At 40.5% G+C, this 18,071-nt stretch overlaps 1 long non-coding RNA gene across 1 annotated transcript in view; it reads left to right on the top strand.

Annotated features, from left to right (window-relative positions):
• LOC115895638 overlaps positions 1 to 18,071 on the top strand; it is a 45,585-nt gene that overhangs the window by 5,159 nt on the left and 22,355 nt on the right. Inside the window, exon 2 of the long non-coding RNA XR_004055813.1 lies at positions 15,749 to 15,811. This is a non-coding gene — a long non-coding RNA (uncharacterized LOC115895638). The remainder of the gene's footprint in view (positions 1 to 15,748; positions 15,812 to 18,071) is intronic.

Below are 18,071 nucleotides of genomic sequence, written 5' to 3' on the forward strand. Positions count from 1 at the left end.
AAAATATATTTGAACATGAAATATGTAAATGAAGCAACTTTTGTTTATGGAAATAAAAACCACTTTCCTTAGGGCATATTATATAAACTTTTATAAATACATCATAAGATGAAAAATGGAAGTATTTGTGAGAATCTAGTATTTCAATTTTCCTTCCTCTGGAATGAGTTACTCTCATATGTGACAGGTGCCTTTACATCACCTCATGAATTATAAACACTTAAATATTATGAGAAATACTTTTCCCTTCCTGTGACATACTGGGGTATGGTATAAACATTTAGTGAATGAATAAATTCTGATAGCGCACCGATTTCTCCTGTTTAACATAATCAACTCAGCCATTTATTCATTTGCTTTTTAAAAACATTCTTGTGTTTGTTTATTATATGCCAGAGCTTTTTATGCAAGGTGCTACTCATATAGGCATAGACTCTGTCCTTCATGGAGCAGAGTTAGTATACTTAACACAGAAAGACTTAAAAAAGTAACAAAGGCAGCATTTGCTCAATTAGTACACATTGTATCATGTGATTTCAGGAAAGTAGGGTACTAGGTTAAGAAAGATAGAAGATAGGAATTATTGCAAAAGTGCTCTGAGGATATGAACTTTCAAAGAGTAGTAGGGTTTTCTAGGTAAAGGGAAGAGCAGGTGCAATGGCACTGAGGCAAAAAATTATTTGATACCTTTAGGAAAGTTTAAGAAGCTACTATATCATGACAAGACACCTGGTGACAGGGCCTTAGAGGATCACTTTATATTCTGTATAAAGTGCACTGATGGAAACCAGAGAGGTTATAAGCAGGGGCAGGGGGAGGGGCGTGATTTGACCCAAGGTATTTTTGGGACCGATGAAGCAGGCTGAGAATGGAAAATGGGAGTCTGGTTCTGAAACAAATGCACTAATTTAGGCAGGTGAGGCTGCACTGAAGGCAGTGAGGCAGATGGATTTCGGGAGATGAGAGGCAAAATTGGTCAGGGTTGGATACAAGAAGCAAGGGAGATGGAAAATCTGTTCCAATGCCAGTTTCTTAGGAAAATGCGGAGAAATACTAGTTATTTAGATGAAGGCAATTGGAGGAGAAGCTGGGATTTTCCTGGCAGGATAAAGGGAAACCCTGTTAAAATTCATTTGGGGCATGATAACTTTAAGCCTGTGAGATTATCAAGGGGAGCTACTGAACAGACAGGTGGATACCTGAAGTCTCTGGCTTAGAAACAGTGAGGAATAGAGATGTAAATTTGAGTTGTCCAAAATGATATGGTATTTATGGTCATCAAGGAAAATTCTTGGGTAAGTTTGATATTTCAGCACATTCCTGGGATTCTTCCAGGGTTTGGCCCTAGGAGTATTTGTAGTTGCTCCTCTCAATGATAATTTAGCAAACATGGTTGGAGAGATGAGGACTGGCATTTTCTGAAATGTTGGCCTCCGTGAGAATTTGACATGATGAGTTTTAGATGGTACAGCAGTTGGAATCAGAGGCTGAGGAATGGGACCAATACCTGTTCCAATCCCGATTCTTGGCCACATCCATCACCTTCATCTCCCTGCCCTTTTCTTCTCCAAAGTAATGATTAGAAAAATAAAACTTTTGTCAGGCACAGTGGCTTATGCCTGTAATCCCAGCACTTTGGGAGGCCGAGGCAGGTGGATCATGAGGTCAGGAGATCAAGACCATCCTGGCTAACATGGTGAAACCCCGTCTCTACTAAAAATTCAAAAAACTAGCCGGGCGAGATGGCGGGCGCCTGTAGTCCCAGCTACTCGGGAGGCTGAGGCAGGAGAATGGCGTAAACCTGGGAGGGGGAGCTTGCAGTGAGCTGAGATTCGGCCACTGCACTCCAGCCCGGGCAACAGAGCGAGACTCCGTCTCAAGTCACTTCACATTTCAAATAGAAAGGTAGAGTTCAGAGAATGAAAATGATTGTGGACCGGGGCTTGCACAATGGGAAGGAGACAAAGTGTTGACTGTAACATGAGTCACACACCCTTTGTCCATTTCAGACCTTGTGAGGTCTACTGGAGATAGAATATCATCAGCGGAATGGGGGTTGCTTCTTAGAGGGACAGGGCAGAGTAAGGTAAGGGATTTAGTGGACCAATACCCAGAAGGAGCAGTGTGTTTTTAGAAGGCCTTCTCCCAAATCCTGCCTGGCCAGGAAGGGGAAGAGTATAGCTGTGGAGGATTAGGGGAGTTGGGGAGCTCAGAGCGTCAATTGTAGAGTCAGATGAGCTGGATCAGAATCTTGTCACTCCTGCATTCTTCATATGTATAATGAGAAGACTATTTTATAGAAGTGCAGTGAGGTCTGAGTGACTGCAAAATGCTGGCAAGTGTAAAGTTTCAAGCACACATAAGGTCGTTTTTCAAAAATATTTTTATTTCCATAGGAAACAGGTGATATTTAGTTACATGTGTAAGTTCCTTAGTGGTGATTTGTAAGATTTTGGTGCACCCATTACCCAAGCAGTATACACTGCACCCAATTTGTAATCTTTCATCCGTCACCCCCTTTCCACTCTTCCCCTGGAACCCCCAAACTCCACTGTGTCATTCTTATGCCTCTGCATCATATAGCTTAGCTCCTACTTATGAGTGAGTGCACAATGTTTGGTTTTCTATTCCTGACTTGATCATTTTGATACTGTGACTCCCCTTTCTCATCCCAAACCTTTTGACTCAAAGTTGATCAATCAAGCGATTGGTTTGTGGCTAGGAAGATGACAAGTCTTCTTTCAGTCAAAGGTTTTTCTCTATGGAAGGGTCCGTGGTCTCACGGACTTCAAGGAATGAAGCGGTGGCGTGTGCTAAAGCTGAATTAGAGAAATGCGCAGACTCAAAGAGTGTGCTGCCGCAAGATGTATTAAAGCAAAACAGAAAGTAAAGTGAAAGCGAAACTAAAGCTTCCACGCGATGGAAGGAGACCTAAAGGGTTGCTGTTTCTGGCTTGGGTGTCTTACGCTTATATCCCCTTGTGACCTCTCCGTCTGTCCTTTTTCTGTCATATATAATTAGCTTATTTTCTCTCTGCTTGTGGGTTGAAGGACCTGACTGGTTATAAACATCAGGCTGCAGCTACAGCTTTAACTCCCTATATGATTGGTTGAGGTTTCAATCCCTTAGCTTGCAGCTATAACCTATTTTGGCTTAGGGGAAAGTCCCCTTAGGGAAGTTCGTATTGATCCAGGAAGTCCAGACAACTTTGCCACTTAGTCCCTCACTAGGGCAGTAGAAGGTTAAGGACTCCCACAGGTTGATTTGCCTGTCTTGGATGGGATGCTCCAGGCTTGTCTTGTCATTCTCTTGCCCATGCCTGGAATCAGCTCTCTCTCAAAGGGGTCCAGGGTACACTTTGTTCATCATTTTGTTTGCCTGCTTATACAGTGTTCACAAAAGAGCCCTGGGGGAGACAATATACATAAAAACATCTCTTATGTGTATCTGTGAAAATGTGCCCCGAAAGTCGTAAATATTGAGTTGTTATAAAAGAGAAACAGTGCTGGAGAAAGAATGCAGAAGAGCCTGTGAGGGAGGCAGAGACACTTCAATGGTTGCCCTTCTTTGTTGCTCTCTGTGCCTGCTGAGATTTTACCAGGAAGAGAAACCTATCTGCAGAGACCACTGGGTACCACTGCGCCAGCAGGCTCTCCTCTTAACTTACACCTTATCTGGTTTGGGGCTTGCAAATCAAGTTCATCAAGGGAGAGTGAATTTGTTTATGGAAGATGCCCAAGTGTTAGGGTAAACGGGTGTTTGTGTGTATGTGTGTGTATGTATGCATAAGTTTATTTTGCAGTGGTTAGGATGTTTGTGTTGCTGTCACGGAGGCTACAAAATGCCATATTAAAAAAAAAAAAAAAAGAAACCCACAAGTATCCTATAGGAAATAAAGTGTTTGCTGGGATATGGCCTTAAAAATCCAGGTGTGAATACAGAGACACCTGAAAAAAATGTAGGCCTTCACTTTCCCCAGTGCCACAACTCTGTTTTAGTTATTTCCCATTACAATGTCTTTCCGTACTGAGTATTCCTGTCTCCTTATATTCCCTATGTGGAAGGGGAATTTTGAGTCATTGTATTAGTCTCTGTTTATGGCCATAAACTCATACAAAATTTGATAGATTTAAGTGATTTAGTAACACACCATTTGTCAATTGTGTGGAAAAATGTCCGAGTTCAGTAATCCATTATACAAAACCAGAAACATGGATAAGACGTGTTTGGAAACACCACATTTTGTTGTTGTTGTTGTTTTCCTATTTTTTATTCTTTTTTTCCCAATAGTTCCTTGGTTGATTAACAGCCTGTATTTCTAAAACGTTTTCCACCCTGCTTCCCATCAGTAATATGATGTTATATTTATTTTATCAAAATAAAAAAGAGAGCCCTTCACTGGATGTGATGGCGTGCACCTGTAGTCTCAACTACTTTGCATTCCAGTCCTTTCTTCTGTGACGTTCCTTTTGAAGTGATATTCTCATCCATCCTTTCCTTCTATTTTCTTTCTCCTGGGCCCACACAATTTCCTTTTGATCACTTCCTCCTCCTTCTCCTCCTCCTTCTTCTACTTCTTCCTCTTCCTCCTCCACCTCCTCCTTCTTCTTCTTCCTCCCACTTCTTGCTTTCTTTTTCTTCTTCCTCTCCTCCTCCCTCCTCCTCCTCCCTCCTCCTCTTCCCTCCTCCTCCTGCCTCCTCCTCTTCCCTCCTCCTCCTCCCTCCTCCTCCTCCTTCTTCTCCTCCTCCTCCTTCTTATTCCTCTTTTCTTCCTCTCATCTCCTCCCTCTGCCTCCTCCTCCTTCTTCTCCTCCTCCTCCTCCTTCTTCCTCTTTTCCTCCTCCCATCTTCTCCCTCCTCCTCCCTCCTCCTCTTCCTCCTCCTCCTCCTCCTTCTTCTTCCTCCTTCTCCTCCTCTTCTTCCTTCTTCCTTCTTCTTCTTCTTCTTCTTCTTCTTCTTCTTCTTCTTCTTCTTCTTCTTCTTCTTCTTCTTCTTCTTCTTCTCTTCCTATTTGTTATTATTCCTCGTCCTCCTCTTCTTTCTTTTCTTTTTTCTTCTTGTTCCTCCTCCTCCTTCTTCTTTCTTCCCACTTGTTCCTTCTTTCTTCTCCTCCTTTGTCCTCCTCCTCCTCTTCTTCCTTCCCCCTTCTCCTTCTCCTTTTCCTTTCTTCTTCTTCTGTTTTTTTTCTCAGATGGTGTTTCACTGTGTCACCCAGGTTGGAGTACAATGGTGTGACCTCAGCTGACTGCAACCTCTGTCTCCTGGGTTCAGGCAATCCTCAGACTCTCGAGTAGTTGGGACTACAGGTGCCCACTGCCATGCCAAGCTAATTTTTGTTTTTTTTTAGTAGAGACAGGGTTTCACCCTGTTGGCCAAGCTGGTGTTGATCTCCTGACCACAAGTGATCTGCCCACCTCAGCCTCCCAAAGTGCTAGAATTACAGGTGTGAGCCACTGCATGGGCCAGGAATCCACTTTCTGTCTTTGTAGACCACACTTTGTTTTAATAATGAATGCATCCAAAATGGGTTTGAGACCTGCTGAGACCAGCTAAGTCATGGAAACCCTAATCTAGCAGTGCTAGAGGAATTAAAAACACACACAGAGAAATATAGGGTGTGGAGTGGGAAATCAGGGGTCTCACAGACTTCAGAGCTGACAGCCTCAAACAGAGATTCACCCACATGTTTATTGACACCCAGCCGGTGATAAGCATTGCTTCTATAGATTATAGATTAACTAAAGTATTATTTATGGGAAACAAAGGGATGAGCCAAAATAAAGGGATGGGCTCTTGCTAGTTATCTGCAGCATGAGCATGTCCTTAAGACACAGATCACTCATGCTATTGTTTGTAGTTTAAGAACACTTTAAGTGGTTTTCTGCTCTGGGTGGGCCAGGTGCTCCTTGCCCTCATTCTGAAACCCACAACCTTCAACTTGGATGTCAAGGCCATCATGAACATGTCACAGTGCTGCACACATTTTATTTATGACCAGTTTTGGGGCCAGTTTATGGCCAGATTTGGGGGCCTTTTCTGAACAGAGACCCACAGAAATCAAGTGGGGTTCAAGTCTCTGATTGAAGATGAGGTGCTATCATCTGTTTTCAAGTAGGAATGAAAACGTAAGTACCTCTTTGTGAGTTCATTTAGGGGAGAGAACTGCTAGTGAAGAAAGCCAGTGAGAGGTCAGAGCTGTGTAGAGGAGGCACATCCCTTGGAGCACACCATCGTTGTTCAAAGGAGGAAGGGGATGCACTGTGCATGTGTTGTACTGCAAGTTATAGGTATTTGAAGATAGCGTTACTAAACAAAAGGGCTTGCTGCCTGACACAGTAGAAGATGATACTACGACACCAGGTTTTGGAGGAAAGAAAAACTTTTTATTATAGGTTGACCAACAAGGAGGAAGGAGTCCAGCTGAAATCTGTCTCCCCATGATGACTTTAAGGCAATAATTTTTATTTAAAAACTTATTTTAAGTTCTCGGATACAAGTGCATGATGTGCAGGTTTGTTACATGGTAAAAGTGTGCCATGGTTGTTTGCTGCACCTACCAACCTATCACCTAGGTATTAAGCCCCACATGCATTTGCTACTTTTCTTGATGCTCTCCTGCCCCCTGCCCCTACAAGAGTCCCTAGTGTGTGTTGTTCCCCTCCCTGTGTCCATGTATTCTCACAGTTCGGGTCTCACTTATGAATAAGAAGAACATGCAATGTTTGATTTTCTGCTCCTGTGTTAGTTTTCTTAGGATAAGGGCCTCCAGCTCCATCCATTTGCTTGCAAAGGACATGATCTCATTCTTTTTATGGCTGCATAGTAGTCCGTGGTTTGTAAGCACTACAATGTTTTAATCCATCCTATCATTGATAGGCATTTGGGTTGATTCTATGTAATGCAATAATTTTGTTAGAAAAGATTTTGGGTGTGGATCCTAGGATTAGTAGGTGATTGGTGGAAGGAAAGGAAGATGTGGCAAATCCTTGGGCAGGCACAGTTATCTCTTCACACTGCCTTATGGATCACATGTGGCAATTCAGGGGGTGTTAGTAGGAAGCATATGATGGAAATTCAGGCTATGATGTCAGCAAGCTTGTTCTAGACAGATTTTAGTTAGCTCTATTGGTTTCAGCTGATTTCAGCCAGTTTTGTTATATTACAAGCATAGGAAGTTTCAGCATTTCAGCAGGTTGTTTCTTTTCTTATGTGCTATCCTGTAAACCTATCAATTTCTCTTGGTCATTGGTTTCTTTAACTCTTTGGAGCAGAATTCAGTAGAAGTTGGCAAACTACTGCCTGCAGCCCAAATGGGCTCTGCTCTCTATTTTTGTAAGGCTCATAAGCTAAGAATAGTTTTTGCATTTTTAAATGATGAAAAAAATTCAAAGAAACAACGTTTTTTGACACATGACATTTATACAAAGTTTAAATTTCTGTCTCTGTCAGTTTGCTCAGGCTGCTGTGATAAAGTATCGCAAACAGTTTTGCTTAAACAATAGAAATTTATTGTCCTACAATTCAATTCTGGAGACCAGAAGTGTGAAACTCAGGTGTCGCTGGGGTTGGTTCCCTGTGAGAGAGTTGTGAGGGAAGGATGTGTTTCAGGGTTCTCTTCTTGGCTTATAGGCATTTTTCCTATGTCTTCACATCGTTTTCCCACCATGGGTATCTCTCCCTGTGTCCAAATTTTTCTTTATTATAAGGAGATCAGTAATTTGGTTAGAGCCCACCCTAAACACCTCATTTTAAGCAATCATATCTGCAAATAATCTGTTTCTAAATAGTATCACACACCAGGGTGCTCAGGGTCCAACATATCAGTTTTGGGGGGAACAGAGTCATATGTGACAGCATTTCTACATAAAATATTATTGGAGCACAGCCACACTTATTCCACTTATTCACTTTTGTCTGGTCTATGGCTTATTTTGCACTATGCCAGCAGAGTCAAATAATTTCAGAGCAAACTGCATGGCCTGTGAAGAGGTAAACCAGAATCTGTGGTATTACATCCAGAGCCCTGTGCAAAATAAGAATGCAAGTCCCCTTTGAAAAATTAAGAATCTGAAGACAGTGATGGCAAAGCATTAAACCAAGGTTTGGCCCCTTCTAAATGTGGGGCCCTGAGTGGCTGCAGTTTGCTCACCCATGAAGACTTCCCTGCCTAAAACATCCACTATCTGGTCATTTACAGAAGAAAACAAAAATTGTTGGTCCTGCATTAAGAACAGAGCTGGGAGTGAGAGCTTGGGCTTCAGGGGCATCAGCCTGATGCAGGACCACAGAGGCATCAGGCCTGAGTATAATCAAAAGATACTAAGAAATGAGGTTCATGTAATTTACCAAGGACCAGTGTTGGTTTAGTTCCTCTTTCTTCTTTCATCTTTGTAGAGTTTTCTGTGCTCAGCATGTCCTTAATGGTCACTGCAGCTTGCTCCATTTCATTTGAGTGTTTTAAACCCTCTTTCCTGCAGCTTCCCCGAGAGAATGTGCTCCTGTTTGATGTCCGTCCCTTACAGTATGTGATCGTAGCACATGCACCCTGGCAGAAGGGCTAGTTGAAATGTGATGCTGTTGTTTTTAAGCTCTTAGAAGTAACCATGCTAATTGGGATTTTGATCAAGGGTGCTTGCCGTCTAAGCAGTCCAGGACCATCAGGGGGCAAGGACCACATGGAGATCATGGGGAAGATGGTTCTTTATTACCTTTGTTGTGGCTGCAACGCTTCCTGGCTACCTCTAGTGTTTGGACTTGTAGTCAAATGTAATCCTTCATTAAAATCAAACAGGCAACAGCATTCCAAAAAGTCTTCGGTTACGGGCTATATTCTGTCTTCCCTGCAAATTCAGATGTTGAAGTCCTAACCCACCATTGCTCAGAATGTGACTGTATTTGAAGTTAGGATATTTAAAGGGGTAATTAAGGTAAAATGAAGTCATTAGGGAGGGCCCTGATCCAATAGAACTAGTGTCCTTATAAGATGAGGATATAGACATGTAGACATGCATAGATGGATGACCCTGTGAGGACACAGGGAGAAGACAGAGTCTACAAGTCCCGGAGAGGGGCCTCAGGAGAAACCAGCCCTGCCCACACCTTGATTTTTGACTTTCAGGCTCCAGGACTGTGAAAGAATCAATGTCTGTTGTTTATAAGTCAGCCAGTCTATGGTATTCTGTGATAGCAGCCTGAAGTGGACTAAAACACTTCATAAGAAGAGGAAATGAGGACACAGACACACAGAGAGGGACTAGCTGGTGAAGACACAGGAAGAAGATGGTGTCTACAAACCAGGAGAGAGGCCTCAGGAGGAACCACCCTGCCCACACCTGGATCTCAAACTTCCAGCTTCCAGGGCTGTGGGAAAATAAATGTCTATTGTTTAGGTGGCCCAGTCTGTGGGGCTTTGTTGTGGCATTTCTAGAAAACTAACCCATCCACCTATATCCTCATGATTTCTCACCTGGCTGCTCTGTATACTCCTGTATCCTGTAGTGTACTACTTCAAAATATCTTCTAGTCCACACTCCTGTGGTTTTCTTGTCCTCCTATTTGCTGTTCTGCGTCTAGGCCTGCCTTGGCCTGTAGCACTTTCTGGGCCATTAAAGTTTTGTTTATTGTGACAAATATATATCAAAGACAGGCTACTTACAGGATACCCTATACATTCTTTAGGGTATGTATGCATAGGAAACATGAAGCCGACTTTGTGTTCTAAAGATTATAGCATAGTTTTAGGTTAAAGTCTATATATATATCTCTCTTGAAAAAAAATTTTTTAAAATTATAGACAGGGTTTCACTGTTTTGCCCAGACTGGTCTTGAACCGCTGGCCTCAAGCAATCCTCCGACCTTGGCCTTTTTGAGGACTGGGATGACAGGCATAAGCCACCATCCCTGGCCATATTTCTTGGTCATAAGAAGTATCTGTAGGAGAGAAGGAGGTAGAGAATGGAGCCAGGATGAAATAAATGAGGTGGGTTTTAGTCCCAGTCTGGCAAGCTGGATGACCTTGGGCATGTCGTTAAAGTTCATGGTGCAAGTAAAAGTTAGTATTAATAACTCATGAAGTAGAAATATGTGCAAGGGTCATTCGGACTTCAGTCTAATGCCTAGTCAGAAGGCAGAGGAATGGGGAGTGCACCAACAAACCTAAACCAGTCTCCCACTCCCCAGAGAATGTCCAGATGTGTTCACCTGAGACCTTTTTTTGTGTGTGGAACAAGACAGTGTTGCCCAGAGAGCTGCCTCGGAAGTCATTTTCAGGGATAGGTTTCATGCTGTGTGCAGGAATGCAGCCACTTTTTCTCCATGCTGGCTCCCTTGTTTTCAGTGGGTATCAAGCTGATGTCTGCTCTTGTTCATGTTTTCCATGACATTCTAGTGCATTTCTGCCTACCTCTGCCACTCTTGAGAACCTGGCCAAAGTGTGAAAGTGTCTCCTCCAGCCTGCCATCCACTCTCTTTTTGCTTTTTATTTTTGTGTTTACAGAAAAAGCAAAACACAAAACACAGACATATATAATGTAGAATTCAGGATATACGGTGTACCAGTACTACTTTTTCACCCTATTTTAGTCCTCCTCCTTATTTTAAAATACAGGTATAGTTAGAAGATACACTGGAAGACAGAATATAGCCTATAACAGTAGACTTTTTGGAATGCTATTACTTTTTGGAATGTTTGATTTTAATGAAGGATTATATTTGACTAGTCCAAACACTAGAGGTAGCCCAGAAGGGTTGCAGCTGTAACAAAGGTAACAAAGAACCAGCCACCCCACGAGTGGATACAGTGACTCATACCTATAATCTCAGCACTTTGGGAGGCCAAGACAAATGGATTGCTTGAGGCCAGGAGTTTGAAACTAGCCTGGCCAACATAGAGAAACCCTGTCTCTAATGAAAATATAAAAATTGGTCAGTTGTGGTGGCACTCTCTCGTAGTCCCAACAACTCGGGAGGCTGACACTATGCCCAGCTACTGTTTTTGATTTTTAGTAGAGATAAAGTCTTGCTATATTGCCAAGGCTGGTCCTGAACTCCTGACTCAGGTGATCCTCTTGCCTCAGCCTCCCAAAGTGGTAGAGTTACAGGTGTGAGCCACTGTACCTGGCCAGTAGTGCTTTATTTTACATACTTTCATAGATGTGTTGTGATGAGATTACATTAGGTAAATAGTTCTAAAAGTGGTCAATAATCTGTAAAGGTTCTAGGCTAAGTAAAAGCATACTTAGTATCTACCTGCCAAATGATGATATATGATTAGTTCTCTCAATGTACAAGTTTTTATTTGAAATTTAAAGTGTTTCTTCATTGGGGTTGAAGAAGTAGCCTCAGAAGTAATGATTTTAGTACATCATAAGAAAACTTGAAAGCCTAAAACCTTTGCTAACTTTTTGGATAGTTGTAGGCAATACATGATCATAGCACCTATATGTGTGATATGGAATAAATTCTAAAGTAATTGTCTGCTTGTAGTATTATTTCTCTAATATTCACTCCTCTTATGGAAGAGAGATGTAGGGTTGTCACAAGGTGAACTCCAAAATTGAGGGTCAACCTGAGAGGCCACATGGGTTCTTGGTTTCATGCAGGAAGGAATTCAAGAGCAAGACTGCAGAGTGTAAAGTGAAAAAAAGTTTATTAAGAAAGTAAAGAATAAAAGGGTGGCTGTGCCATAGACAGAGCAATGGCCTGGGCTGCTCGACTAAGTAAACAGATTATTTCTAGATCATATGCTAAGTAAGAGGTGGATTATTTATCAGTTTTCTGGGAAAGGGATAGGGAGTTCTGGAACTGAGGTTTCCTTACCATTTTAGACCATATAGGTTAGTTTCTAGACCTTGTCATAGCATTTGTAAACTGTCATGGTGTTGATGGGAGTGTCTTTTAGCATGGAAATACATTGTAATTAGTGCATAGTGAGCACACAGACAACCAGAGGTTCCTTTCATTGCCATCTTGGTTTTGGGAGGTTTAGGCTGGTTTCTTTACTGCATCCTGTTTCATCAATGGGGTAATTGTGACCTGTATCTTGTGAAACCAGTCCTGCCAACCTCCTGTCTCATCCTGTGCTAAGGCGGCACAGCAGGTCTTGGACACATTTTACCCAGCCCCTGTTCAAGATAGAGTCCTTTGGGTTCTCACATCTCTGGCAGGGCTGCTGTCTTTTATGTATCTTTTAATTTGTCTGGAGAAATAGGAAGTTTTTTCTTCCATATGAAGTGTGAGAGAAAATGTGTCGTTGTTTTCTCCTGCATCACTTTAAATTTTGATGAAATTTTTTTTTTTTTCCTAGTCAGAGTATTAGAAAGCAATAGACTTTTGGCAGACTTAGCCTGCAAATATTTACTCAGATGATTGCATATACGTTGTATTGTCAGAGAGATTTCATGGAAGATTATTAAAAGAAAATGTTGGCTGCCATTAATACAATTTTGAGAAATGTCTTTAGATACTGCTGATTACTAGCTATTGGAAGTGAAGCAGGCATGCAATTAAATTGGAGCTTTAAATGATTTACATATACCGATGCTATACTTGGCAGCCAGAGATTCTAGATTAAGAGCAAAACAAGTGTGTTATGCATTGCTTTGATTAGCATTCCAGAAATATGCCTATTTGTGTAAGTGATATTTGTTTTCTATATGGCATTTGACTATTCCACAAGCTGCCAGGACCTTGGCTATGTGGGATTATGGAGTTTTCAAATGCTTGAGACTTTTTGTTCTCTGATGTCTATAGTTGTGAAAATGCGCCTGTATACACATGTAGCAGCATATTTTTATAATTTATATTTTTAGCAATGAGAGAAAACAAAAATCACATGCCTATTTTTCAGACATTGTTAGCCACACAGCATTTAACAGTTTATTTATGGAATAAATGTTTGTTCCTTGAGTGAAATGATAAAGACTTAGTTTGCCAATAGCAGGAGTGCCATGTGTTCACTTCAGATGGTCTTGAGGAAGAATTAGGTCTAAGCATACGTATTAAATAATCACTAAATATTTTTGCCTTGGAGCAAAGTCGATATAGCCGTAAGTAACAAAATTAACTCTTTAAGGAACTCATAAGATATATATGTTGGATAAGTTTTTTTTTTTTTTTTTTTTTTTTTTTTTTGAGACGGAGTCTCACTCTGTCGCCGGAGCTGGAGTGCAGTGGCCGGATCTCAGCTCACTGCAAGCTCCGCCTCCCGGGTTCATGCCATTCTCCTGCCTCAGCCTCCAGAGTAGCTGGGACTACGGGCGCCGCCACCTCGCCCAGCTAGTTTTTTTTTTTTGTATTTTTTAGTAGAGACGGGGTTTCACCGTGTTAGCCAGGATGGTCTCGATCTCCTGACCTCGTGATCCGCCCGCCTCGGCCTCCCAAAGTGCTGGGATGACAGGCTTGAGCCACCGCGCCCGGCCATATGTTGGATAAGTTTTTAAACAACGTTTCATTGTTACTAGAAAATTGGCTTTCGTTTGGGATTGCTATACTGGTAAAAAAATTGTTTTTGAACATGGTTTGGAGAGGTAAGTACTGTGAGTTGGGACAGGCTCACATATGTCTTGGAAAAAACTATTAAAGCGCTCAAAAATTTTAAAATTAAAATAATTAAAAATGAATTGTTCATATGCAACATTATTGACTATAGAATCTAAAATATTGTCATAAGAAATGTATGCTATTAATGAAACTTATGTAAAGTAAGAAAGACACATTACTCCAAACAACAGTGGTCTGGGGATTGTTCATGGGCAGAGATTCAGCTGCTTGCAAGATTAAGTCTCTGTCATTTCACTTGAGAAATATCCAACAAACATTTATTCCATAAAGACGATGCTAAATGGAAATATCAAACTTGATGGTAGTTCTTTTGAAAGATTAGTAAGCATCAGAATTTTCAGTAGAACTTATTAAGAGAGATTTCTGAACCCTGATCCCAGAAACCCTGATTGTAGATTGAGAAGAAGGCCCATGAGTTTTCATTTGAAATAAACTCCAAGAGGTGCCCATAATATCAGTCACTGGTCATGCTTTGAACAGTGTTGTTATACAGAATTGACAGCTGGCATGGGGCAGTTAGTTTCGTACATATCTTTGATTTTAAAAATTGGCAATGGATATTGAAAGTAAGTTTCTTCATAGAGTCTTCCAGTGTATCTTCTAACTATATCTGTATTTTAAAATAAGGAGAAGGACTAAAATATGGTTAAAAAGTGGTATTGGTACACCACATATCCTGAATTCTATATTATATATGTCTGAAATTTAACTGGGAATTTCTACTGTAATTGGAAAATTTATCAACAATGAATATAATAATGAAATTCATTATTATAATAATGAACATATATAATAATGAAAATAATCATGAATGTAGGAGAGCTATATGCCTATATTTAGATGATGGACATTTTACTATATATGACTATTAGTGTTTACAATTACAATTTACATTAAATATAATTTTGACAATCAAATCTCCATGCAAATGAATGTAACATTTTATTTTTTCAACCGTGAGACATAGCTACTATCAATCAGGCACACACAGACATCCCATATGTACACACATGTTATATATACTTTATATATTATGTGTCTATATATTATATATGCTATATGTAGCTATGTATTATTTGTGTATATAGTTCATTTATTCAACAATCTTACTGTTTATTATTATAGTCATTCTTGAACAATGGAGTCTGGCTAGTGTCTTTTTTAATTGGAATGTATATAGTAATAAGTTATATACATGTATGTGTAAGTAAACTTCATTTTCTGTTATGAAACTCTCATGTCAGAATCTAATAGATTTAGTCAATGTATTTTAATGGAGCAATTAAACTAGATTTATCCTAATGCTGTTGGATTCACTGAGATAAGGACCCAACTTAACAATACATATGTGCACATACATGTAGACATACATTTAATACAATGCATTTTCACTTAATCACTTGTAAACTAGTATACAAAAAATAGCCCTATACTGCATATTTAAAAGAAATGTTATATTAAGTATTCTGAGAAAAAATTTCCTTTGAAACAACAACCTTTACAAAGTATTTCTTACTGAATAGAAAATATTTCTTGGCCGGGTGTGGTGTCTCACGCCTGTAATCCCAGCACTTTTGGAGGCTGAGGTAGGCAGATCATGAGGAGATCAAGACCATCCTGGCTAACACGGTAAAACCCTGTCTCTACTAAAAATACAAAACATTAGCTGGGCATGGTGGTGGGTGCCTGTAGTCCCAGCCACTTAGGAGGCTGAGGCAGGAGAATGGTGTGAATCCAGGAGGTGGAGCTGCCAGTGTAGTGAGATCATGTCACTGCACTCCAGCCTGCATGACAGAGCAAGACTTCTGTCTCAAAAAACAAAAACAAAAACAAAACCATATATGTATATATATATGTATATGTATATGTATTTGTATATGTATTTCTTACCCTAATTCCTCTGGCTGATGGTAACAATCACTGCTTTCCCTATAAGTTTGTGCCAGGAGGTGTAACTTTTGCTTTTTAATTCTGTTGAAATACGTTTTTGTTCCCTGTTTCATAATGACGCTTTTGCTCACATTCATTTTATGCCAAGTGAAAAGGAGCAGGTGATTTGTTCAGTTTTCTAAACTAACCAGAAAAAACGAGCATTGAAAAGCAACAATCACAGGTGAATTCATTTTCCCCCTTGGCTTTGTTTCTTTGTTTCCATGTTTTATTTATTTTTATTGTCCTTCTATTCCAGTGTCTGGAGCCCTGCAAGGAATCAGAGGACCTGAGGAAACACCAGTGCCAAAGCTTTTGTGAGGTAGGAGAACGTCAGTGGTACTTAAAACACTGACCCAAATCTGACTGTGCTTACATGGGGTTATGGGTATGAATGGACCCTCTTATTCTTCTGCAGCTTTGGGAGTTCATTAACTGCAGGTGTGTGTGTGTATATGTAAATTATTGTAAAAAAATGGAGCCTTCTCAAAACCTGGCTACCCACTGTGTGCATTATTGACTAACAAAACAAAAAAATTTTATGATGTATGGATGTAAGACTAGAAGCATTCTAAAGGTATAGATTGTCACCACCTTCCCACCTTACATCATAGCTATCTGAGAGATTTTCTACATGCTTTTGAAATATACATGCCACTGGGGAGAAGAGACTCATATTACTGCTAATGGGGTTTCTCAAATATTTTCATCTCATTGTTCTCCCTTGGGGCTCCTCCCCATATACTGGGCAGAATGCTTGCCTGCTTTTAACTGTACAGGAGAGAGACATCTTACTTCACCTGCCTATCAGTTAGATTAGTATCTGTTTATCCAATCATCCGTCCATCCATCCATCCATCCATCCATCCATCCATCCATCCATCCATCCATCCATCCATCCAGCTAGCCATCCATCCATCCCTTTGTCTATCTATCCACACATATCTGTCTATGTATGTATGTATGTATGCATCTATCTATCTATCTATCTATCTATCTATCTATCTATCTATCTATCTATCTATCCATCCATCCATCCATCCATCCATCCATCCATCCATTCATCTCTCCATTCATCCATCCACCCTTGTATCCAGTCATTCATCTCTCTATCAGCCTTATTAGGAGACTGTATAATGTTGTCCTAGAAGACAACTGTCTAAAATCACCAATAGTGCTAAAAAGGGGAAGAGCTGCTTTACTGGACTTTCTTCCCCAGGGAACACAAGAGGCACAGGCCCTGAGTCAGCCTGGATTCTGCTGAGAAGTAACCAGAAAGACATAAGGCCAGGCAGACTGCCTGATTCCAAGGTTTCCAAGGACAGTGGGCTTGAGAATTATGAGAATTTGAAAGTTTTGGGGGACCAGCAAAGAAAGAGTTGAAAGAGTCCACTTTGGCAGTCGGGAAAGTTTAGTTCAGGGTCTTGGCCAGAAGAAGTGCCCCCAACATCAGAATGAAATGATGTCATGGAGTATCTTTGAACAGAACTGGGGGGTGAAAGGGAACTCTTCCAAGGATCAAGAGACATTGATCTGGTCTTCATCCACTACAGCAAATAATGTTATTGTAATTCCATGGCCTGTGTTTCACTCTCAATCTTATTCTGAGAAAATGACTGCAGAATTAGTACAATAATGACTTCATCAATATATATTGTATGTAAAATATCTTCATAATCTTACTTGACCTTTCCCATACTCCTGTAGTTAATCAGAGCAGAGTAAGTCCCGAAGAGTTACGTGTGGAAACCAGAAAGGACTGGGAAGTTGAGACTCCTTAGAGGAATGGCTTGTCCACAGCTAACCCTCCAGGTAGAAAAACTGGGTCTAAAACTCCTGTCTTCTGACCCCTCTCACTGATTAATTGTTGTTCCTGGTCTATTGCACTTGGCCAATCACCAGAGGTGATAGTGGGTTTGGGCCCCTTGAGACATAGAAAAGATGCGGCAGAAAGAAACAAAACTGATGATTTGCTGCAAAGACAAGGAGAGTGAGACCATCTCAAGTTTTTTTAATGTAGTCTGCTTTTACCTTTTCTGTGCACTCACTTTAACCATTTTAAAAAGATCTATTCATTCATTTATTCAACATGAACTTTTTGAATACCTACATCATGCCCTGCAGTTTGGTAGAGATATGGCTGTAAACAAATCACACAAAAATTCCAGGCTTTTTGGGGCTTATTTTCTCTGCATGAAATATCTCAGATGTGAATGAGGGGAACTTAAGTCTAATCCTAACTGCAAAATCAACTCACTCTATGAATTCAGTTAAATCAATTAACCTGTGTCTTCAACCTCATTTCCAAATGAGGGATTTATCCTATTGGTCTTGCACGGTGTTTATTAAAATAGATAATCAATGTCAATGCATGGTACAGAGCTTATCAAGCTGTACAAAAGTAACACAATGATATTTACTTTGTATTATGTGTTATAGGCTTGCAGGTCACAGCTCTGTGAGGTATCTGAATTAACTATTGATTCTGAATTTTTGCCCACATTGGTAATCCTTGTCAACACAATTAGAGCAAACTCCCTAGTGGAGTGACTATTGTGCTGTTAACTTTTATTTTATATTCT

This window comes from Rhinopithecus roxellana, chromosome 22 (assembly GCF_007565055.1).
Source record: "Rhinopithecus roxellana isolate Shanxi Qingling chromosome 22, ASM756505v1, whole genome shotgun sequence".
Classification (NCBI taxonomy): Eukaryota; Metazoa; Chordata; class Mammalia; order Primates; family Cercopithecidae; genus Rhinopithecus; species Rhinopithecus roxellana.